Source organism: Crinia signifera, chromosome 9, assembly GCF_055691185.1.
Source record: "Crinia signifera chromosome 9, ASM5569118v1, whole genome shotgun sequence".
Taxonomy (NCBI): Eukaryota; Metazoa; Chordata; class Amphibia; order Anura; family Myobatrachidae; genus Crinia; species Crinia signifera.
In genome coordinates, this window is record NC_139225.1 from 120,601,906 (window position 1) to 120,627,388 (window position 25,483).

General features: G+C 45.2%; 1 protein-coding gene across 4 annotated transcripts in view; it reads right to left on the reverse strand.

Annotated features, from left to right (window-relative positions):
• Positions 1-25,483, reverse strand: part of LOC146035903 (5-hydroxytryptamine receptor 2A-like) — a 556,425-nt gene that overhangs the window by 451,783 nt on the left and 79,159 nt on the right. For 3 of the 4 annotated variants that reach the window (XM_083159606.1, XM_083159608.1, XM_083159607.1), the window contains exon 2: positions 1,205-1,234. The exons of the other annotated variant lie outside the window; for it this stretch is intronic. The gene's annotated coding sequence lies outside the window, so the exon portion shown is untranslated. The remainder of the gene's footprint in view (positions 1-1,204; positions 1,235-25,483) is intronic. 4 annotated transcript variants of the gene reach the window in all.

Consider the following 25,483-nt stretch of genomic DNA (forward strand, 5'->3'; position numbering starts at 1 on the left):
AGCCATGGGGCCTACTTTTCTATATTCACTCTCCCTGATGTCAAAAGCTGGCTGGGGCATGTATACACACCACCTCCTTCAGATTTCCCCCAGACAGTATTACAGTATCTCACTTTAACATTCTTATGGCATTTTGTTAATGGAAATGCAGCGCTCTTCTTGTAATTCTGATAAAATAAACTGACATCAGCAGTGTGCAATTTAAATGTCACACATAATTAGCATGGGTATACAAAAAATAAATAATGCATGTAAATTGACATACAGCATATAGAATCTTGTTCTGTTCCAGTGGTTCCCAAACCTTTTTGAATCATGGCATCCTAAAGTATGAGAATTTTTTTTAATGGCAACCCTAGGCCAAAAGTTTTGTATTAACAAATTATTTTTTAATGAACCCTTTGTGAAATTTTGGCAAGCAAACATTTTTCTTCATTATAATAACCTCTAATGTTTACCTTCTAAAGGAAATATAATCTTTTTTTTTATAGATTATTTGAATTTATATAACAAATGAGGGCAACACTGTAATTTTTAGCGTATTTTATAAACATCTCTCAGAGATATTGGCACTCAAACGGTTAAGTACATTGTGTTTGTATGTCTTTCATAAGGCTTCATACACTTATGCGATTTGGGACGATTTTACCTGATTCCGATGGATAGGGGCGAGTAATTGTGGGAAATCGTCCAAAATTGCATGTGTTTTGACATCGAATCCAATCTGATGTGCGGTCCCATACACATCGGATCTGAGTCGGAGGTTGGACCTGCTGGGCACATCTGACCTCTGACCTCTGCGTCAGACCCCCTCGAGAAACGGGGTCGCATGCAATACATTGCATGCAAAAGGACCGCATGTGATGTATAGCATGTGAGCCTGCCCTTTGGGGTGGTCCCGGGTGGCTCAAGGGGGATCGGATTGCCAAACGCTGCTGTGACTTCTCGCGGAAGTGTATGGCCACCTTTAGGCTAAGTCATGTGAGGGACAGGATTCACTTCTGCTGGTCCATAACGTTTACCATAGGCAGCCACCTGCGCTGGCTTTGCCTATTATATAGTTGACCATAAGTAATCCTGTATTGGTCCAGGACCACCAATAACAGGGTTCCCCGGGGCACCCCAGGATGTTGCAGTACACAGTTTGGGAACCACTGTTGTATTGTTACTAATGATATACATTGTGGGGAAAATAAGCACAAACCTTGCCATGCATGGAAATCAGCGAGGACATCTGCAAAAGAAAATGTAACATAATTACAAACTGTCCTAAAATGTTTCGTTTTGCTTCAATAAATACTACAGAAAACACAGAAGATGATATACAGTACAAATTAACAAAATCACATTGTAACTGGAAGATTGCTCCTATAATGATGACGATACAGGAAATGTATTCCTACGCGTCCAGACTACTATGATTTATGTTAGTAAGTGCATAGCAGGCGCAAAACCATGACAAGTTCTATACTGTGTTAGAGATTACAGATACAAAATACAAGTATTGTCCTGTGCGATGTGAATCACTGAGTGACATCTGGGTGTATTTATCTCATATTTGCCTGATATAGAGATACTGTATACTGTAAATAGCAAAAGACCCATTTCATTAGGGTCTTTTATTTACCATCCATCTCTGTCTGACTATATTAACCTGATTCATTTACTCAAACCCTCGTTATGCATTTTAAAAATGTTGGAAATAACGGGAGAAATTGATCATGTTTGTAAGTACTGTATGTCTGTATCAGACTGTGGCTTAATACACTGGGAATACAGTATCTGTATGCTTTAGTATCTGAGCTATTAGCTGGGCGTGGCCTCACCTTCTGCTCTCTGTAAAATTCCTTGTTTTGAAGCAATAATTAAAATGCTGACAGCAGCACAGATTATTCGATGAGGTACAGTATGTGCACTTATGTTCAGAGATACAGCTAAGTGGAGGAAGGTGGCACAGACATGGGAGTTATGTCCCCTTATAACCTGGGGGAGGGGGGTGTTGGGGTGCCAGCAGAGAAGCTGAAGCCCAAGTCGAATAGATTTAAATTTCACTTTATGGAAAGTAATGTAAGGGTTTATTACTTTTTGGGGGGTTCATTAAGGTGAAGATTCTTTTTTATGAGGATGTTGGAGGTGGTGGTGTAATTTACCTATGGGATGCTGTACTGCAGCTCCACAGTAAAATCCACCACCCTGCTCAATGTCAGTGAGCAAGATACTATCCATGACTACAATAGCTTCACTGTGGCTGGCAGTAACTTCCTATGTGAAGCCCTAGCTGCCAGTCACAGACAATACACTCAGTCCTATAGGGAGGATTTGACTTCCAACAGGACTGATAGACCAGGTTGCAATAAGCAGAGAGCATGCTCTTAGTAAATAGCCGTTGCGGCTGCTATGGGCTCCAGCCTATGTATTCCACAGAAGCTGGTGTTTTATGCATTATCAGCCTCACTGTGGTTACTGCACATGGGCAGGTGCTGTTATCCAGAACTGGCTATATCCTCTCCAGGCACAGGGGTAGTGGCATTTCCCCCTTCTAAAGGTAAGTAGCAGCAGCCGCTGGTTGGGGTTAATCAGGCTAACATACATGAGTGGAATTATTTGATAATGCTCTGGCGAATTAATAATTGGGGTTCTGGAGGCAATAAATATAAAGAGATTAATTCTTTTAAGTATACTGAATGAGGTTGATTTTGAAATGATGCTGAAGTACAGTAGTTACTGTAATAGCATTTTATTACATGTATTATTGATGAGGGAATGATATTGTAAGGCAATCAAAAATACTTCAATATTATATGACAGTCAGTCACTGCGATATTTTCTGCATTAAATGGTGGCCATTGTGATGTTCACTGCAGTATATGGCAGTCGCAGTGATATTATCTGAATTATATGGTGGTCATTGTGATGTTCGCTGCAGTATATAACAGTCACAGTAATATGATCTGAATTATATGGTGGTCATTGCGATGTTCACTGCATTATATAGCAGTCACAGTGATATGATCTGAATTATATGGTGGTCATTGTGATGTTCACTCAGGGCCGGACTGGGACCAGAAATAGGCCCTGGCATTTTGATCACACAGGCCCACCTGCATTAGGCGGGACCCTTGTGTGGCGAAGCCGTGCACCAGAAAGGTGCATGAAAAGGAGGCATGGCATCACAAAACGGAGGCATTCCACTGTCCATTACACATTATGGAACACACCGTAATGCCCATTACATAAAATGCTGCCCACCGTGATGCCCATTACACAATATGCTATATATAAAAAATAAACAGCGCCAATTCATTTTTGTCCAGTTACGATTTATATAATAATCCACTGGAGAAGACCATAACTAACATAGTGGACTATATAGTAGCTGGAAGATGTTCTGCAGCAGCAGCATGCACAAAAATATTTGACCATCTACTAACCAAGCAAAATAATAATAAGAAAATGTCAAATAGTAATTACAATGCTGTTGTATACATGTATATAACTATCACCCCTGCTTCCAGCCAGAGTATACCCACTGGAGTACTGCCAGCCACCTTATATAGTAGTACCCCTCAGTGGCGTAACTATGAATTTGGTGCCCCCCCCCCGCCGTTAATGGGGGGCACCCCCGCCACACCCCCCGCCCGCAGCCTTACCTATCTTGCTGGACCCGTCCCAGCTCCCTTGCTGGCTTCATTCTTCTGCTAGTGAGACGGACCAACACAAAATGTCCGCCCCCATACAGCAGGCAGTTTCAGAGAACTGTCTGCTATATGGGGCGGACATTTTATTGTGGTCTGTCTCACTAGCAGAAGAATGACCACCACTGAAGTCAGGTAAGGCGGCGGATTGGCGGGCGGATATAGCACCTCAGCCCCCCGGCGCCAACACATGCACAGCGCCCCCCCCCCACATCCGTGGGGGCTGCGGTGCTATAGTTACGCCTCTGGTACCCCTGCACTCACCCCTCTCTCCCACCTGGCAGACAAGGTGATACTGTCTAGCAGCCTCCCTATGGGGCACCCACCCCAGGCTCAGCTCTCTGCCGGGGGGGTCTATCCTCCTAGGAGGTCACCCTTCCTGCACCGCTGTGTATGGTGGTGCTGGGCAAAGGTGCCGGGGAACTTCGGGCCGGCATCCAGCAGCATCTTTGGGGCGTGCGGCTCCAGCAGGTGTGCGGCGTGTCAGGCGCTGGGGCTGCCACTGCTCACATACAGGGGGTCTGGGGGTGGTGGGAGGAGGGGGCTGGCGGGGGAGGTAGGGGAATAATATGTATAAGAGCTGCTGCTGCGGCTGCAGGAAGCAGGAAGTGCGGCTACTGGTGGGGATGGGGTGGTGTGTCCTCAGCGTCCTCTCCCTTCCTGGTCATCTGTGTGCTCTGCTCTTGGTGACTTGAGCTGTGCGGCTATTGTTGTGCAGCTGGCGGGATGCAGCTAAATCTGGCTGCACAAAACCTTCCCACAAGACAATTGGCCCTTCTGGCATTTGCCAGAAGTGCCAGATGGCCAGTCCGGCCCTGTGTTTACTACATTACATGGCAGTCGCAGTGAGCGTCTGTGACATGTAAGGTAGTGTAGTACAGGCAGCCTACATTCTCCATTCAACAGCAAAGAAATGTCAGGCCCACATAATAAATGCTGTATTGGGGTTTGCCCTAACCCTACAAACATGTCAGTCCTTACAATGTCACTGGGCCAGATGCACTAAGCTTCAAAAGTAATAAAATGGAGGGTGATAAACAACCAACCAATCAGCTCCTGCCTGACATTTTTCAAACACATTATTTGACAAGGCAGGCAGGAGCTGATTGGCTGGCTGTTTATCACTCTCCATTTTATCACTTTTGAAGCTTAGTGCATCTGGCCTAATGTCTTTATTCAAAATAGCCAAGGATGACTACTAGCTACTGAGGAGTTACCGAGCTGAGCCTTTGCCCAAGGTGACTGAAAGCCTTGCTTATTTTGTTGGATTTAGTGACTTGTCTACGCATGATGGTTAGCGATCAAATGGCTAGATGTTGTTAAAGATGTGTAAGCCCCCTGATGCATGTACAGATGTTAAAAAAAACCCACTACTTGCAGATATTTAAACTTGTAGAACGTTGTGGGGCCCATTTCGGGGGATCCCTTGCCCAATGCTATTAGAGTGACACCTCTATACAGCAGTTCATTTTATGCCCTATAATAGTGCCTTGGTTCTCATTAGTTCACATGGGATGTTGCTATGGGCAGCCAATCAGAATGTACTTCTTATTTATTAGCATCTTCTAGAAGATAATAGATAGTATCTGATTGGTTGCCCATAGCAACATCCATCCAAAATAGAACTCCTATCTTAGTAAATTTCCACCTATGACAGCAATAGTGACTTTCTCCAGGCATAAGCAATTTGTGTAAGGCCCATACACACTAGAGGATATTGTGAACAATATCGCTCAAAAAGGGGATTTTGGGCCATATCGTACACAATATCATCTATTGTGTACACTTATGCTGCTTTCAGACCGCATAACTGGCTTTGACCCTGTATTTGGAAACGTTTCCAAAAACGGGTCTGCCAGATAAAACCCCTTTCAGACCGCAGCACTTAAACGGTATATTACCGTTTAAGTGCCGATTTTTTGACACTGGCAGACCCGTTTTTGGAAACTTTCCAAATACAGGGTCAAAGCCAGTGCAGCCTTCAGCACTCCCCTCCATGCAGCTTCCCCCCCCCCTCGCGTGTCGACCGAGCGCATGTCGACGCCCCCCGCGCATGTCGACGCCCCCCGCGCGTGTCGACGCCCCCCCCACCCCCCCCACCCCCCCCCGCGTGTCGGCGCCCCCCCCCCCGTGTCGACTTACCCCGTGCCGGTACCTCCGTTTTGGACTGCAGCTCAGTATGCTCGGAAAGCACTTATGAAAAAAGTGTCTTCCAGAAAATGGCTGCCCCATAGGAAACCCAGTTTAAAAAAACTGTCTTCCGTACGGGGGCAGCCATTTTCTGAAAGACACTTTTTTCATAAGTGCTTTCCGAGCATACTGAGCTGCAGTGCCGGGAACCACAACGGAGATACCGGCACGGGGTAAGTCGACACGGGGGGGCCGTCGACACGCGCGGGGGGGTCGACACGCGGGGGGGCCGTCGACACGCGCAGGGGGGGGCGTCGACACGCGCGGGGGGGGCTCCAGTGCTGTGAATACTTAATGAGCGCTCATTAAGTATTCACTGTGCTGAATTTAGGACCCAGCTCATTGGCTGGGTCCTAAATACCGTTTCTGAGCCGATTTTTTGGCTAAAATACCGGTTCAGAAACGGGTAGGACCCTGCATTTTAACCGGTTAGAAAAAACGGCATTTTCTAACCGGTTAAGTGGGACTGGACCTTTCAGACCGCACACATTACCGTTTTAAAACGGTAAAAAAACGGCAATTTACCGTTTTAAAAGTGCGGTCTGAAAGGGGCATTAATATTGTTAACGATGCGTGCTCCTGTGCGTTGTTAATGATGATTAATGTCTTTTGAACATGCAGGTCAATTTGGCTATATATGTATTAGGCGTCGGCTTCCTCACCGCCGCTTTCCCACTGTGTTCCTGAGCTCCAGTAGAGGTTATGATGCGGGAGGCTCGGGGGGAGGAAGAGGCGGTGGCCATCTTCTTCCGGCTTCAGCCAGGCAGAGTAGACGTAGGCGTCAGGGAACTTCCATCCTCCGTGCGGCAGCGGGGAGCACAGGCAGCAGCCGCAGATTACGTCGCCCACGCTAGAGGCGGGGCGATTTGAATATTAGGTGGCTTCTCTTCCATTATGGCGACGGATATTCTCTGTCAGCGTCTTGTGCAGCCTGTGCTCTGTGTCCCTGCTACTCACCACCTGATTCCTCTGCAGAAGGGTCCCAATTCCATCCTGCCTCCTGGTACCTGCTTCTGGTTTGCCTGACCTAGACCTATACAGAGATAAGTGCCCTTTCATTATCTAGGCATCAGTAATTGCAGTTGCAGTGTTTACTCTGTGTGGAGTGATATGGTCTCTCTTGTACACCCACAAGCTATCATTAGTACTGCAGAAGTAGCCTGTTCAGAGTTGTATCATCTTCCTGCATTATTGCATTCATGGGTCTTCCTCTTAAGGTATTGTGTAATTATTTAACACGTTCATGCATTGTTGTACTTGTGGTAGATGGTAGGATCCTGTGTCGCTGCTCCTTACTTGACTACCTTCCTAATTGATCCATTCAGGGATCAGTAGTTTAATTACGTGTACATTGGAGTGCTGGAGGATTCCCTCCCATGGAGGACAGTTGTGCCACGTTTTGTTTGGTTTCCCATTTTATGGGTTTTTGATTCACAATTTTTTTTATTTTTCAATAAACAAATATTTGATGAAAATTACAAGTGGTACATTTGTAGAGTTTTACAGAGATACCTCAGTATATCGAGGTGAGAACGTGATACAACAGTATTCTAAGTCTGAGTTGTAGATCCATCTGCATACGTATATTTTCCATGCCAGAAAAGTGGGTAGGCATTAATATCTAATATAATTCTGTAACAAATATATTATACTCAAAGTCTATTATTACACTGAAAAGTGAAGAAAAAGGGGGGGGGGAGACATTTTGACACAAAGAGGATAACACGAGAGGTTCAGGGAGGGGGGGGGGGGCGACCATTTTTGTATATCATGTTATATATGGAGAGATATATATGATTGTATTTATTCATTTAGTAGATGTATTTATTCGTCATAAGAGTAATAATTGGCTTCCTTAAGAGTATTAGGTTAGTATTTTATGGTTCAGATTTATGGTGGGTGGTGGGTTAGTGGATTTTCATCTGTGGAGATCAGATTCATCGCAGCCTTCTTCTGAGGTTCTGAAATTATCCTTATATATGGAGACCATTTCTTTAAAAAAGCTTGAGGGGAGGGCGAGTTTGACAACATTAAAGAGCGTTTGTCGAACAATAGGATTTGAAAAAGTCTGGAGTGTAGCTCAGTCAACGTCTGAGAAGCCGGGGTTATCCAGTGTGTCAGGATTAGTTTTTTTGCTAATGTGAATATTAATGTGAGTAAAGGAATGTGTTTAGAACAGTTAAAAGCAGACGTCCAGTGGTCAAAGCACAGGCATAGGGCGACCTGAGGGTCTAGAGGGAGTTGGGATTCTAGCATGGAATTAATGAAATTCATTATTTTCCTCCAAAACTTCAATATTTTATTGCAATTCCATAGGCAGTGATACAATTTTGCGTCCATCATACCACACTTCGGACATCTACCTGTTGCCTCTGGGGACATATGTTTGGATTGGGCTGGGGCAATGTATAATCTATGGATCGTCTTAAAGTGTACTTCTTGTAGGTAGGAGGATTGTAGTTGTTTCATCTTGGAGGGGATTGTTGAAATTAGCCGCTGTGGTTCAGTAAGGTTTGGGATGTCAGTTGTCCAGGCCAGAGCCGATGCGGTTGGATTTGTGGGGATAATATGGGTCAAGAGTATCTCGTATAGGTGTTTCATTTTAATAGTGTGATTATGGAATAGCATAAATATGGGTAAAAGAGGGTCTATGTCTTGAGAAGCTAAGATTTTAGGTCTGGTTGTGTCAACGAAATGCCTTGCTTGCAGGAACATAAAGAACTGATTATTGGGGAGATCATATAAAGATTTAAGGGTGTCAAAGGATAGTATGGATCTACCTGGATCGAACATCTTGGAGGCCAAATCCAGTCCTTTGCGTTTCCAAGTAAGATATTGGGCATTGTGTAAGGAGGGTTGAAAAGAGGGGTTTCCCCATAGTGGGATGTAGGGCGTGATTGAGTGTTCTCTGCGTAGGGAGATGTTAATTTTAATCCAGGCATCATAGATACCGTTAAATAGTATATGTTCTTTAATGTAGTGAGGGATAAGTTTTCCTGGGATATGGAGTAAAGCAGCGGGGGAGTATGGGGCAAAAATATTTGTTTCAAGTTCCGTGTTTGTGTTTGTCGAGGTGGAAGCTAGCCAATCTGATATAATACGAAAATGAGCTGACCATGAATATAGTTGGATGTTTGGTATGCGTAGTCCTCCGTCTGATTTATTTAGCATAAGTTTGTGTATAGCCATGCGAGCTCTCTTTCCGTTCCATAGGAAATTTGACATGATCCTATTAATCGTTAGGATGTCAGATTTGGGAATGAGGCAGGGAAGGAGTTGTAGTAAATATAGAATTTTTGGGAAAATGACTGATTTTAAGACTGTGGCTCTACCTAGTAAAGATATGGGCAGTTTATTCCATCCCTCTAATTGTGTTTTAATGGTAGCTATTAGTGGTGTGAAGTTTATTTTGTATATGTTTTGGATCTTTTGGGGGATATGTACTCCCAAGTATTTTAGACTGGTATTTTGTAATTTGAATTGGGATAGGGTTGGGTGGGTTATTACTTCCGGGGGAAAAGGAGAAAGTGGGAGAATCTCAGACTTCGTGATATTAATTTTGTAACCTGATTTGGGGCCGTATAAGGAGATAATTTTCATGATTGCTGGGACAGAGATGAGGGGATTAGAAACTAGTAAGATCATGTCGTCCGCAAAGAGTGCGAGTTTTAGTTCATTTGCATTAACCATAATTCCTGTATATTCAGTAGAGGCTCTTAGTGCCATTGTAAGGGGTTCCAATGCTATTGCGAAGAGGAGGGGGGAAAGGGGGCAGCCCTGTCTGGTTCCTCTCGTTATCTGGAAAGGGGGGGATAGGAATCCGTTACAGGCTATTTGGGATGACGAGGATTTATATAAAGTCTGAAGGAAGGAGATGAATTTGGAAGGGAGACCGAATTTTGCCATTGTGGTGAAGAGATGTGGCCATAGGACAAGGTCAAACGCCTTCTCAGCGTCAAGGGATAAAATTAAATTCAGGAGAGGGGATGAAGATGTTTGATTTTGGTTTTGGATAGCTGCTAGTATTTTTCGTATGTTTTTAACGGGGTATCTACCTGATATGAAGCCTGCTTGATCTGGGTGTATGATGTGGGGGAGGGTGGGGGCTAATCTATCTGCTAGGATTTTTGTTAGGAGTTTATAGTCACAGTTGAGTAGGGATATCGGGCGATAGGAACCTGGGTGGGACAAATCTCTTCCTGCTTTGGGTAATACTTTTATTGTGGCCGAATTAAAGTGAGCTGGCGTTTCATTGTTTTGCAATATATAATTAAATACCGAGACAAGTATTGGGGCCATTTTGTCTATATGGGAGCGGTAGAAGTCTCCAGTATACCCATCCGGGCCTGGGGCTTTTGCTGGTTTTAAGTGTTTGATTGCTTTTGTGACTTCCGATAGGGTAATGGGGGTTACCATATTTTCTAGGAGCTGTTGTGGGGGATGAGGGTAATTTAAGGAGGACCATGGATCCAAGTCAGGTGTGATAGAGTGATCTGTCGTACTGGAATTGGGCTGAGAGGGAGATTCGTTATAAATTAAGGAGTAGAAGTTAGCCATTATGTTAGAGATTTGAGCATTTGAGGTGGTTAGCGTACCATCTGGGAGTTTAAGTGGGTGGACTAGCATGGGGGCTCTGGAGGAATTAAGGATGTTGGTTAGCAACTTGCTGGTCTTGTTGCCAAATTTATGGTATTTGTAGTTGGCTGAGAATTGGATTTTGTCTATCATGTTTTGCAATGTTTCTTCTACCAGTGCTTTGTCTTGCAGATATTCTGCTTTATGGGCTGGGGTTGGCTGGGTCGTGTATTTAGCATACGAGTTGGTGAGAGCTTCTTGTTGGGATAGGTAGGATTTTGAATATTGTTTTTTAAGGGATGTCTCAAATCTAATTATAGCACCTCGGAGGACCGCCTTAGCCGTCATCCAGTAAATAGCTGGATTCTCAGATAACATGTGTAAGTTGTGTGAGTCAAAGTCCTGCCAGGTGTCCGAAATAAGGGTTTGGAATTTAGGAGAGTGTATGAGGTGTGTTGGGAATCGCCAGGATTTATAGGGGGAAGATTCTCTAATTGTTTTCAGTGAGATAGATATCAGTGCATGATCTGATAATATGATGGGGTGTATTTGTGCGTCACTAAGTTGGGAAAATAAGGAAATAGATATGCAAATGTAATCTATACGCGAGAAAGTCTTATGGGCTGCTGAGATACAAGTATATTCTTTAAGAGTCGGATGGAGTGTCCTCCATGAGTCAACAAGTTGTAAGGATCTGAGTATAAAAGGAATGCCTAAATTAGGTAATTTCCTGCCGTGGCTGGATAAGTTGGATCTGTCTAAGATGGGGTGGGAGGTAAGATTAAAGTCTCCACAAACAATTAGCGATGCCGTAGCATGCGGCATAAGGAGGCTTATAATCTTTTTGTAAAAGGGTTTGGAGTAGATATTCGGAGCGTATATTGAACAGAGAGTGTAATCAGTGCCTTGAATTGTGCAATGTACTATTAAAAATCTGCCTTCTGGGTCTGGGTTAGTTGAATTCACTGTTATTTGGAGGGATTTCGATGCTAGAATAACAATGCCCCTTGCTTTACTGTTGAATGGTGCTGAGGCTATTACTGACCACTGGAACATCTGCAATTTAGTGATTTCGGAGGGGAGGAGATGGGTCTCTTGGAGACATACTATGTCAAGAGCTTGTTTGCGTAAGTATAAGAGTACTTTCCTGCGTTTTGCTGGAGAATGGAATCCTCCGACGTTGAAAGAGCCCAGTCTGAGGTCAGTCATATTTGAACGGGAGAAAGATCCATCTAATTCTCTTCAGTAGGCAGGTGGGATATTCTGCTTGGTCTGGGATGGGATGAGGAGGGTGAGAGGAAAGCGGGGGGAGGGGAGACAAAACAACATAAGACATAGAACCTGTGAAACAAAAAAAAGTCAGTACGGTCAACATACTACATTTCTTTGCTCCAAATTGGGCATTCCGGGAGCAGCAATAATGAAACATTTCAAACAAATACGATAACACTAGTATTAATTTTCTTGCATTCCTCAGAGAGATAATAGCCAACGGTACACTGCAAGCTTGTGACCCAATTGTAATCTAGGTATTTATCTCTTCTGGGCTACCTTAGTAATAAAATCTATAACAATTATGTAACAGCCTCCTAACATGGGGGGGGGGGGAGAGGTAGGGAGGGGGGGGGGGGAAGGGGGGGGGGTGATAAGTGAAAATTTGGTAACCATAAGCTTGGTAGTAACTGCTCAAGTGTTCCGAAGCTCAGTCAGAGATGGGTAGTTGAGGAACCAGGCGGCAAAGGGAGTTGTTTCAAAGGGGGGTAAAAGATTGTGTCTTCGATGCTGACACCCCCACCTGGGTGTACAGGTTTAAAACAGGAATTGAACTGTCTACTCGGTGCTGTACTGATGATATGACTCTGGAATCTCAAAGGTGTGTAACGGAGCGGGGTAATTGCTCAGAGATGAGGGGTTATTCAGGGAGATCTGAAATGTCTGCAGTATCAGGGTGAAAGTGTTCTTTGAGGAATTCACGAGCGTCTTCTGGCGTGGAAAAATCATAATGAGTGTCATTTAGGAAGATCCTCAACCTCGCTGGGTACATTAGGGCAAATCTATGTTTTTCTGCTACCAGCGCCGAACAGATGGGGGAGAACGCTCTGCGTGCTTTCGATAGCTCTGCAGAAAAATCTTGAAATAGTCTCAATGTGTTTCCTTCCCATTTTAGGTTTTGCATTTTGCGCGATGCTCTCCAAAATGAGACTTTATGTACATAGCTGAGGCATTTAAAAAGAACTGCCCGTGCACGTTTATCATGAGGTTTTGGTGGAGGACCCACTCTATGTACACGTTCCACTATAAGGCTTTTGCATTCCTCCTGTATGCCTAACAGTTGAGGCAGCGTAGTAGTGACGAATTTCTCTAAGTCAGGGCCTTTCACAGTTTCGGGCAAACCCACCACTCTTATATTATTGCGCCGAGATCTATTTTCGGCGTCATCAACTCTATTCCAGAGTTGGTAGTTCTCCTTTTGGAGTCTTATAATGTCCTTCTGGACGTTATGCAGGTCGTGGGATATCACTCCTATGTGCTGTTCACTTTCTGTTACCCTCCCCGTCAGATGTTGTAGTTGCTGGGTTATGTCCGCTACAGCCTTATTTAGGAGTGGCGCCATCGCTGCAGATATGACATCCACTATGTCTCTGTATGTGACTACCGCATCAGGGTCGCGGGGTACCTGTGTGTTGCCTTGGGTTTCAAGGGTGCCTGCGGTTTTCTTAGATGCTGGCGGCTGTGGAGCTGAGTCTGGAGCCGGCGCCATTTTGGTTTCTGCACGGCGTTTTTCTTGTCTCGGCGTGTGCGCCTGGGAGACACTGCCGCTGGCCAGAAGTTTCTCCATCGGGGTCAGGGGAGCGTCAGGAAGCCTCTGGTACCGGTATTGCGGTGGGGGGTAGCCCGGAAAGTTGACGGTGAGCGGGTCAGTGAGCAGAGCTGTTTGCTCACGCTGCTGCTTGCATGACACCGGAACCGGAAAGCCTCATTTTATGGGTTTTAGTTAGCTTTCCTTTTGTCTGCTCTGGAGGCGGGGAGCACCTTATTTCCTTGCAAGGTCCTGGTGGCACCGGAGTTGGGGCGGACCTAATTTGCCCCTTCAAACGTGACTATTATAGGTGAAGCCTTAGCTCTACAGATGCCAATTTCCTCTGGAGGGATTAACAGAGTCAGGGCTGGGTATGTGGCCTGTTCTCATCTGGGTCCTCACAGACTCATAACAATATGTTCAGTGGGTCCTGGTGACATCAGTGAATGATATCGTTTTACGATATTTTTTGATAAGGACATGCAATATCGGGACCTGCATAATTACTGTATATCAGCTGCGGTCACATCATTTAGCATGTATGGGGCTTAACTTACGCTCTTAAGGTACTGATGTATTGTATAAGGAGCTATACAGAAATAAGATGGCAAATATTTAGTCATTCTATATGATTATATTATGCCCCTTTAAAACTAATTCTCCAATACCTAGATTCTTAGAATTATGTGAGGATGTTTTTCCTTTTAATTCAGAAAATCCTCAATTTTATTTACATCTAAAGCTCTACTTTATAGGTAAAATAAGACATTTAACAATTACCTCAGTTAACCTTCTGTCATTGTTTTATGGCAAAGAGATTAAGGGAGACTCTCAATTTGATTGCTAGAAAAGGCCGAAAAAAGATTAAAGTGATAAAGCTCAGATAATAATAGTGTTTTGTAAATTCCATTTTTCAAGGGTATGCTGAAGATTTCAATCACTTATAAATTATGAGTCAAGCAGAGGCAAGAAGCGTGACCAGCTGAACGAGTTAGACCTTCGACAGAACTCTCCTTATGAAGACGTAAAATACCACTAACTCAAGGTATGCAGTCTTTACACAGCATAAAGAAGCTAATAATATCACTCAAAACCCTATACCATCCACATAAAAAGTCAATTGCCTAAGGTCCCAAATCTTCAGGGGCTCCAACAACATGCAGCATACTCCTATATTTTAATATGTAAAAGTGCAGTCTCATAATTTATGAACTTGTACGTGGACCGAGGACATGGGCATGCGCAGGTCATTACATAATGGTGTGCACTTCCAGAAAAACATTTTTAGCTGTGTGCAGGGGTGCCTAGAACCAGACAGGGTGTGATTCTACCATTTTCTTAGTCTAGTGTATGAGAAAATACACCATCGATAGAACTCGGCCATATATATTGCCATGAGTTCTATGGTGGTGTGCTCATTTACTAACATTCGTAATGCTGAATTTGGCCAGGGTAGCCTGACTGCCTCATCCTCGTCCGTATTTGTTTGCCCTCAAATACGCCATCTTTAAATCCAAATCCTGAGAATACGGCGGCTTAGTAAATAACTTTCAGCTGATTACGGACGATCCTGATCGTACACGTTCGTACACGGAATCGGCTGTAATCAGCATTCTGAGTAAATTTCTCCTGTAGTGTTAGTCATATACATTGCTTTGCGTAATATCTGCAAATGCTGTGATCAGTGTGCAAATACATCACTAAAGCTCCGTACACACGGAGCAATATATTGCTCAGTGTCCCGTTTTCATCAGCAACCAGAGATGGTCGCTGTAGAAAAGCAGGGGAATCCGTAGAGGGAAACAGCTGATCATCGAGGGGAGCCGTTGGTCGCAGGAGCATGCTCCTGTGACCAGCGACCACCCAAGGGCTGGTTGCGGGAGTGCGCTCCCAGCGACAGTGGCCCCGTATACACTGGGATATGGTCGCTCAGCGACCATAATTTATTTATTAACAGTATCTTATATAGCGCAGCACATTCCGTTGTGCTTTACAATAGGAGACAATTAAACAACAAACTGTTTATTTACAGACAGTCAAAGGTATGAGGGCCCTGCTCACAAGCTTAAAATATCCCTGGCGATAATGGCTGAAATCGCCCCGTGTGTACGGGGCTTTACTGTAATTGTGCTATCTGTCAAAACTCAATACATACAGTAACTATAGGTAGGGACCTCTGACCTTTAGAACACTGTATTTCGAATGAACACAGGGATTGATATTAAAGTCATTTTCAGTTCCCACTGTGAGGATTATTGTCACAGGTATAGAATTTGTCAGCAATTGTTACAAAAATACTTGGTACGATGTTAATCCTTCATTACATTAATCTAGTGTTGAAATATCCAGGTCAAATATTCCCATGTACGGGGGAAAAAACACAACCGAAAGAAAAACAGACAAAAAATCCCCACAACAAATCATGAAGCACATGAGACATCTGCCATCCTGCAGAACAGTCTACATCAGGGGTGGTCAATAAGCGGCCCTCCAGCTGTTGATGAATTACACATCCCATCATGCCTTGCATCAGTTTCAGCATGGCTAAAGAGAAAAAGTATGGCAAGGCATGCTGTGATGTGTAGTTCATCAACAGCAGAAGAACCGCTTATTGCTCACCCCTGCTCTACATGCAAATAACACGCATGGCCATTTTCCTATACATGGCCTGTTTCCACTCCATTCCAAGAAGCATGTGTCCAAGCATTTGTAGTCTCCTCTTATAAAGCCGTAGACATTGCTTGATACATGTAGCTTGTCATCGTTACATGCAATGCGGTTGGCATGGTCTTCCAGTGAATGATGCAGTATATATTTGGAAATTACTGGCAAATCAAGAAGAATTCATAAATGAATTCACCAATGGCAAATCCCAGAATATTTTCTTATAATTAAGGGGGGGAATGTAATAGGGTGAGAGAATCAGGAAGTGAGAGATTTGGTTAGAAATCTCCAGGTTTTTTAAAGCGGCAATCATTTACACTACAAAATCCAGTGTTAATGACTGCCGCTTTCAAAAACCTGGAGATTTCTTACCAAATCTCTCACTTTCTGAATCTCCCACCCTATTAAATTTCCCCCAGTATGTCATTCAAAACTATCACTATAGGCCAGATGAACTAAGCTTCAAAAAATGATAAAGTGGAGAGTGATAAACAATCAGCTAATCGCTCCCACCTGTCATTTTTCAAACACAGTCTGATGCATGGCAGGTAGTAGCTGATTGGCTGGCTGTTTACCACTCTCCATTTTTTTACCTTTGAAGCTTAGCGCATCTGGTCCAATGTGTTGTCTAACAAGCATTACCTGCTGAAGAAGGGACCTTAGATTCTTTTAAAAGGCCTGATTGCTCTAGTTGATTATCTTCGGGTGTTATAGACTTGGACAATATATACAGTAGATTATAATAGTTATGTGCACTGACATTCTCAGCATCGCTGTAGTGCTTATGCTGAATATTTGATAAATAGAAAAACCTTATGGGACAATACATGTATCCTTTTTCCCCATACTACTGTACTTACAGTATGTCAAGTATTTAACTTTTATATTGAGCAAAACTAAAGAAAACAGCAGTTTATATTTAGCCCCTCATTTATTTATCATACCCCCAATGTTTAAACATGAATAATTAATATAAAAGTTTATTTACACAAACAGATTGCCCAGAAACAATAGGGTGAAAGCTACTTCTGTAGTTTCACGGCGCCAGCATGGCGCCGTGCTACTTCCGGGTTCTACGCTCGCCACGAAATATGTAAAAAAAAGTAACTTAACTCCATGCCAACATGGATAGTTCATACCCCCACTATCCATGTTGGCATGGAGTTGATTTTAAATAGCGTGGCGAGCATAGCGAGCCACCGAGCCCCGCAACACCGAGCCCCGTGAAACTACAGAAGTACCGGGTGAAACTTCTTCCCCGAAGTTTTGGGCTTTGCTCATTTTCAGTACAAAACCGCAGTAGAACAGAATGCTGACACGTGCCTTGCCTTAACCCTGCAAAAACAACTCTATGAGCCTATTCATTATCAAGGGGTGGATTAAGCATCCCTCTCATCCCGATTTGCAGTGGTGGACACTTATGCCCCTTTCCCACTGCAGCCTTAAAAAACGGTATATTGCCGATTTTTTTAGGGCAAAATACCGTTTAAGGCTGCAGTGGGAAAGCGCCAGAGTTGAAATACCGTTTAAAGTTAAATGGTATTTCAACCCGTTTTCAAAGCAGAGTCCTACACGGCTAAATAACGTTTAAGAGGCAGTGGGAATGCCTCTTAAACGTTATTTAGCCTCCAGGCAGTCCCAGTGCCTGATGAAACCTAGTAGTTAGCACTTTGTGCATGTGTAATGTGTGCACGTGCATACTAATGAGCCGCTAATTACATATGCGCATATGTAATGAGCGGCTCATTAGTATGCACGTGCACTCATTACATATGCGCAAAGTGAGAACTACTAGGTCTCATCAGGCACTGGGACTGCCTGTATCCTGCATGGTCCCTGCAATGACCCCCCGCTGCCTCCCCACTGCCCACAGGTAAGTACAAGGGGAGGGGAGGTGGGGGCACAGGGCAGGTAGGGGGGGGGGTTAGTCACTATTTACACTGGGGGGGGGATTAGGCACTCTTTACACTGGGGGAAGGGGGGGGGGTTAGGCACTCTACATTATACACGGTTCACTGCAATGGGAATGGTACTTAAATGGTATTTAAAACGGTAATCTGCTGCAGTGGGAATGCTAATACCGTTTTAAATACCATTTAAGTTTACCAGTACTTTAAACTGGTCTGCAGTGGGAAAGCAGCATCACTAATCAGAGAAATTCAATATGTTTCTGTTGTGGAGGCAGCTGCTCCAAAATGCAAATACCCACAGGATCCCTACTGTGCAGGCCTTCTGCACATGACCCAAGTTAACATACGATCACAGGACACTCAGTGAGGATGCGGTGGAGGGATCTGCTCTGATTCCTCTTTGCAACCACTGGACCTCATTCACATAGGAAGGATCCAGGCTCCAGGAATCATCTTCATTGGGCAACTTATAATGAATGGGCCCATTACTTAAGACTTGTGGAAACTAGCATGTAACAGGCTCATGAAAGATGATGCATATAGGCCCATAAGTCTACGGGGTGCATGTATCAAGCAAAGAAAGTAGTGAAGGAGAGGTCTAATGGATAAGTTATCCCTAGCAACCAATATGCTTCCACTTAGCATTTATCAGATACACTCTAGTACATGATACCTTGAAGCTGATTGGTCATTATGGACATCATCTACATTGGTCCACTTTGCCACTGTTTCCAGCGCTTGTTTTCTAGCAGAATTATTTTTTGTTTATTCATAAGCAACAATTAGTCACCTTGTTTACCTAAAGCAGAACATACATTACAATATTCTTCCTCCTAAAGCAGAAGTGCATCCACCTAAATCCATTAGCTCAAGATTCAAATGACTTGTTGAAGAGTGTGTGCCTTGATTGACGGAACTATCTTGTGGAAAGCGGAAACTAAGTAACAGATTGGAAAGCCATAGTAAATTATACTTTTTTTTTTGGCAACGGAAGAATAAAAAAAAACATAATATACATAATTTTATGCCAGCTATACATGTCATGTTCCTGTAAACTGCATCTGCATGCATTTTTAGGATAATAAGAAAACAAGATGTAATACTCAGTGTAATCTCATTTAGCGGCGTAAAGGCCTGCTCTGTGTGACAGACAATTCAGTATTGGAGGAGTTAATGCATTTCTGAAAATGACACTGCATCTGTTCCAGAACGCCTTATTTGCTTTCTGTTTGAAAAGCTCTTTATGGTCTGGTAAGTGTCTGGTTTAGATAAACAACATGGCACAAATAAAACAGGGATCTGGTGTGTAATAGGACTCGCTGACAATGTGCCATTTTAGAATTCTATTTGGTAGTTTCTACCAATGGTCCTGATAACAAAGCCTATCACTGCACTTTAGTGGTTAATTGCCAGTGATGTCAACTTCCAAAATGTTTCTACATAAGAAGGACGTCACAGCCAATGATAAAATTCAATAAATCTACTGTACGCCAACACCCTCAACTAGAGAATTTAAAAACTATGGGTGGAGCCCCTGTGTCCTGTTCTTACCATTTTAAATTATTCAGGGGATGGCAAGACTGTAATTCTAAACATAATAAGAGATATGTAGTGCCACACAAGGAAAAAAAGAAAATGCTGGGGCACAGTGTAAGCACTAAAGGTGCGTTCACCCGGTACGATTCATGTTTAGTTATCACATATACGATTTCCCAGAACGTTGCGGTGGTCAAAAGAATTAGATTTGTGCTGAAAATAACGTCCATACGATATCGTATACGATATGATGTCACAACTATTCTATACTATAGTATGCTTTCTAGCCAGAATTGAGTTGCATGTTTATCCGAGCAGCTCCCTCCGATACGACCTGCGGGAGTGTGCTTCGTGCGTCCATTAGTGCATACACACGGTATGATATAGTGCATGCTATTCAATACTAGTGTTAGACTCCCTGCGCGCAGCCCCGATGCTGGCGCAGGGAAGCCGCGGCGGGACGTCCCGGCTGTTGCTAGGCAGCCGAGACGCCGCCGCGTCACTGAGCGACGCCGCGTCGGACGGGGGCGCGTCGGTGACGCGCATCCCACGTCCGACGTCACGGACGGCCGGGGAGCGCACTCCCGGCCGCTTCCGCAACGCCCGCCCAGGTTGCCTAGGCGACGGGGACGCCAGGCGCCTGGGGCGGGAAATTCAATTAACTAGCAGCCTTTATTAGCGCAGACGCCGGGACACTCAGGGCCGGTTATAGTTCAGTGCTTCGTGTCCTGAGTGATCTCGGTACCTGGATCTGTCTGCCTGCTGATTATCTGTCACCTCCCTGTGGGTCCAGTCTGCCTGCTTCCAGTACCAGTCCGTTGCTGCTTTCTGGTTCAGCTAAGTGCATCTATATTCGTTTATATTGCATTGCTGCTTGTATCTTATTGAGTCATCTTGTGTGTATTGTTACACTGGTCATCTTATTGGGTCATCTTGTGTGTATTGTTACCCCCATTGCCCGGGGCCAGTTAGGTGCCACTCCACTGGTGGTTCCCCATTCTAGAGACCTGTCAGGGACCTCGCCTGGGAGGGTCCTCAGTTAGTTTCTCCCCTTGCTCATCTCTGGCCTTGACGTGAGAGTTGTATACCCGTAAGACCAGGTGGCATCGAGGTGGGAGCCTGACTAACGGGCTCCCACGAACGCGGCTATTAGTGGTGAAAACTTAGCCTCGCACACTCTCGTCAATTACAGCCGATAGCAACGGAGTCAGGTTGGCGAGGCTGCCCTGGTCCTGTCACTATCTCCTTCCAGCCAGTGTCACGTGGTGTCTCGCCAGACAGCGTGGCACAGGAGATCCTAACATTATAACCGGCCAGAACAAATACTCACTTAGCCGCTGTCCTGATCAGTCATGGATCCCTCTCAACAGGCCACAGGCCATGCCCTAGTGGGCCAGATACATAACCTTACACAGAAGCTAAAGGAGCTCACACTCAGGGTTAACTCACAAGAAGAACAGGTCCATGGGGTCCTTTCCTCTTCTAGACGCCCTGAGCTTAAACTCAATCTCCCAGATCGTTTTTCTGGAGATCGTTCCCAATTTTACAACTTTAGGGAGTCCTGTAAACTCTACTTTAAGTTACGCCCCATTTCCTCTGGTTCCGAGACTCAACGGGTAGGAATAATTATTTCCCTTTTACAGGGAGACCCTCAGACCTGGGCTTTTGGACTTCCCTCTGGGGATGAAGCCCTCTCCTCCGTTAATGCCTTTTTTACGGCCATGGGGTTATTATATGACGATCCCGATAGATCCGCTTCGGCCGAGGCCAATCTTCGGGCTCTTAGGCAGGGTCAAGGAACTGCAGAAGGGTACTGTACGCAGTTTAGGAGGTGGGCTAACGATTCTGGGTGGAATGACCCCGCTTTACGCAGCCAATTTAGAATTGGTCTTTCAGATAGTCTGAAGGACGCTCTGGTCCATTACCCATCTCCCACCTCGCTGGATGAAATCATGCAGTTAGCCATCAAGGTGGACCGACGTTTTAGGGAACGTCAGAGAGAAAGGGAGTCTGGAGTCTTTCCCTCATCTTCTCCGGGAGAGTCTGCAGACCCATTAGGGGAAGAACCAATGCAGCTCGGGGCCACTCGTCTCTCCGCCTCCGAAAAGAATCGGAGAAGACTTAAGGGGTTGTGTTTGTATTGCGGTGGTTTGGGCCATCGTGCCTTGGTGTGTCCCCTTAAGGCGGGAAAAGACAGGGCCTAAGTGGTTTCGGGGGAGTTCACTTGGGCCTTACTCACTTTTCTCCCATTGACTCTATTTATATTAAGACCACGGTCTCTTTTGGAGGACAATCCCGGGAGGTCTCTGCCTTTTTGGATTGTGGGGCGGCCGGTAATTTTATCGATGCCGCTCTGGCTGACTCTTTCGGGTTTCAGCCGGTGCCTCTCGAGGGGTCATTGTCAGTTTGCGGTTTAGATGGCTCTCCACTTTCCAACGGCAGCATCTCCTTCCGCACTCCTTCCTTAGGATTGACCATTGGAGCCTTGCATTCGGAAACGATTTCCTTTTTTATTTTCCATTGTCCTTTTTCGCCCCTTTGTCTGGGACTTCCATGGTTAAAACAGCATAATCCCGATATTGACTGGGTTACGGGGGAGATCACCCGATGGGGGTCATCTTGTCATGATGATTGTTTGTCCTTACCTCTGCGGGCCGTTTCTCCTCTTCCTTCCTCATTGCCTTTACCTTATCAAAGTTACGCGGATGTTTTTTCCAAGAAAGAGGCTGAGACATTGCCGCCTCATCGGTCATTCGATTGCACCATAGACCTAGTTCCCAACCCTAGGTTACCCAAAGGGCGCCTGTATGCTTTATCCGCTCCTGAATCTCAAGCTATGGATAATTACATCAAGGAAAGCCTGGAAAAAGGCTTCATTCGGCCTTCCAAGTCTCCGGTAGGGGCGGGTTTTTTCTTCGTGGAGAAGAAAGACGGGTCCTTGCGGCCCTGTATTGATTATCGTGCTTTAAACCAAATTACCATCAAGAACTCTTATCCGTTACCTCTTATTTCGGTTTTATTTGATCAGATCCGGGAGGCCGTCATCTTCACTAAGATCGATTTAAGAGGGGCATATAATCTCATCAGGATCAGACAAGGAGACGAATGGAAGACTGCCTTCAATACCCACTCTGGTCACTATGAGTATCTTGTGATGCCGTTTGGCTTGGCCAACGCCCCAGCAGTCTTCCAAGATTTCATTAACGAGGTACTCCGGCCGTTTCTAGGGGCTTTTGTTGTCGTCTATCTGGACGATATTTTGATTTTTTCTCGGTCTCTGTCTGAACATAGACAACATGTCTGTATGGTTCTCCAAAAACTTCGTAAAAATCATCTGTATGCCAAACTGGAGAAATGCGAATTCGAGGTACCTCAAGTCTCGTTCCTTGGGTATATCATCTCCCCAAGGGGATTTTCCATGGATCCCAGTAAGGTCCAAGCCATTTTGTCGTGGGCTCGTCCCGCTAATCTCAAAGCAGTCCAGAGGTTCCTTGGATTCGCCAATTACTATCGCAAATTTATCCGGTCGTTCTCAGATATAGTAGCCCCGATTGTGGAGCTCACTCGCAAAGGAGCTGATCCACAAAACTGGTCCCAGCAGGCCATCACATCTTTTGAGCGGTTGAAGAAAGCTTTTATGTTCGGCTCCTATTCTTCATCACCCGGATCCTAGGATTCCCTTCTTAGTAGAAGTAGATGCCTCTGATGTCGGAGCTGGGGCGGTACTCTCCCAGACCCAGAGCTTGGACAATAAGCTCCACCCTTGTGCCTATTTCTCACGTAAATTCTCCTCCGCTGAAAGGAATTACGATGTTGGAAATAGAGAGTTACTAGCCATCAAGTGGGCCTTCGAGGAATGGCGTCAATGGCTAGAGGGAGCGCAGCATCAAGTTACCGTCATCACGGATCACAAAAATTTGGCATATATTCAGTCGGCCAAGCGACTCAACCCACGGCAGGCCAGGTGGGCCTTATTCTTTACCAGATTTCAGTTTGTCATTACCTATAGGCCCGGGCCTAAGAACACCAAGGCCGATGCCCTCTCCCGAAGTTTTCAGTCCTCTCAAAGCCCGGGATCAATGGATGAACCCATCATTCCACCTGATATCATTCTGGCTGGGTTAACCCAGGATCTGGCTTCTCGGGTACTCGCCGCTCAGTCCTCTGCGCCTCAGTTGACCCCTCAGGATCGGCTTTTTGTCCCCCAGATCTTACGAGATCTTGTCCTCAAAGACTTCCATGCGAGTAAGATAGCGGGACATCCTGGCATCGTCAAGACGTTGGAAAGTATGTCTAGAACGCTTTGGTGGCCCTCCATGAAACGGGATGTCACCCGTTTTGTTTCAGCCTGTCCAGTCTGTACCCGACAGAAGACACCCAGAGTTTCTCCCACGGGCCAACTTCTTCCACTAACCATTCCAGTAAGACCTTGGTCCCATATTTCGATGGATTTTATCGTCGATCTTCCCTTGTCTTCCCATTTTTCCACCATTTGGGTTACGGTCGATCGATTCAGTAAAATGGCTCATTTTGTACCTTTACGTAAGCTTCCTTCGGCTCAAGAGTTGGCTCGGCTTTTCATCATTCATATTTTCAGATTACACGGCCTCCCCACAGATATAGTCTCAGACAGAGGATCTCAATTTATTGCCAGTTTTTGGAGGAGCTTTTGTTCTGACCTAGGTATTCAACTCAGCTTGTCCTCTGGATATCATCCTCAGTCTAACGGACAAACAGAAAGGGTCAACCAGGCCTTGGAACAATTTCTGCGCTGCTTCGTGTCCAAATGTCAGACTGATTGGGCAGATTTGGTGCCGTTAGCTGAATTTTCTTACAATAATGCTTATCATGTGTCTACCAAGTCTTCTCCTTTCCTCTGCAACTTCGGATTCCATCCTAAATGTAGTTCTTTTGATAATCCAGTACAAGCCCCTCAATCACCCTCTTCAGCAGTAACCACCCTTAGGAAGTCCTGGAAGAAGGTGCATCTTGCTTTGAATCTGTCTTCAGCCCGATCCAAGACATTCTATGACAGACATAAGAGACCTTGTTCATTTAAAGTCGGTCAGAAGGTTTTTCTTTCCACTCGTCATATCAAGTTGCGCCAGAAATGTCCTAAACTGGGTCCTAAATTTATTGGACCTTTCCTCATCACCAAACAAATCAACCCGGTAGCCTTTCAATTACTATTACCCAAATCCTTGAGGATCAACAATGTCTTCCATTGTTCTCTTCTCAAACCAGTTTCCCCTTTTTTCCGTTTAAGGAACTCCAGTAGACCTGTGATGGTCAAGGGTCACAAGGAATTCCTGGTAGAACGGATCCTCGACTCCAAACTCGTCCGAGGTCAACTTAAATTTCTTGTACATTGGAAGGGATTTGGGGACGAAGAAAGGTCATGGGTACCAGACAGATTCCTGCATGCACCCAGGTTAAGGGCAGAATTTTTCAAGAAGTTCCCGCTTAAACTTGGGAATAAGGGTTCGGTGACCCCTCCTCAAGGGGGGGTACTGTTAGACTCCCTGCGCGCAGCCCCGATGCTGGCGCAGGGAAGCCGCGGCGGGACGTCCCGGCTGTTGCTAGGCAGCCGAGACGCCGCCGCGTCACTGAGCGACGCCGCGTCGGACGGGGGCGCGTCGGTGACGCGCATCCCACGTCCGACGTCACGGACGGCCGGGGAGCGCACTCCCGGCCGCTTCCGCAACGCCCGCCCAGGTTGCCTAGGCGACGGGGACGCCAGGCGCCTGGGGCGGGAAATTCAATTAACTAGCAGCCTTTATTAGCGCAGACGCCGGGACACTCAGGGCCGGTTATAGTTCAGTGCTTCGTGTCCTGAGTGTTCCCGGTCCCTGGATCTGTCTGCCTGCTGATTATCTGTCACCTCCCTGTGGGTCCAGTCTGCCTGCTTCCAGTACCAGTCCGTTGCTGCTTTCTGGTTCAGCTAAGTGCATCTATATTCGTTTATATTGCATTGCTGCTTGTATCTTATTGAGTCATCTTGTGTGTATTGTTACACTGGTCATCTTATTGGGTCATCTTGTGTGTATTGTTACCCCCATTGCCCGGGGCCAGTTAGGTGCCACTCCACTGGTGGTTCCCCATTCTAGAGACCT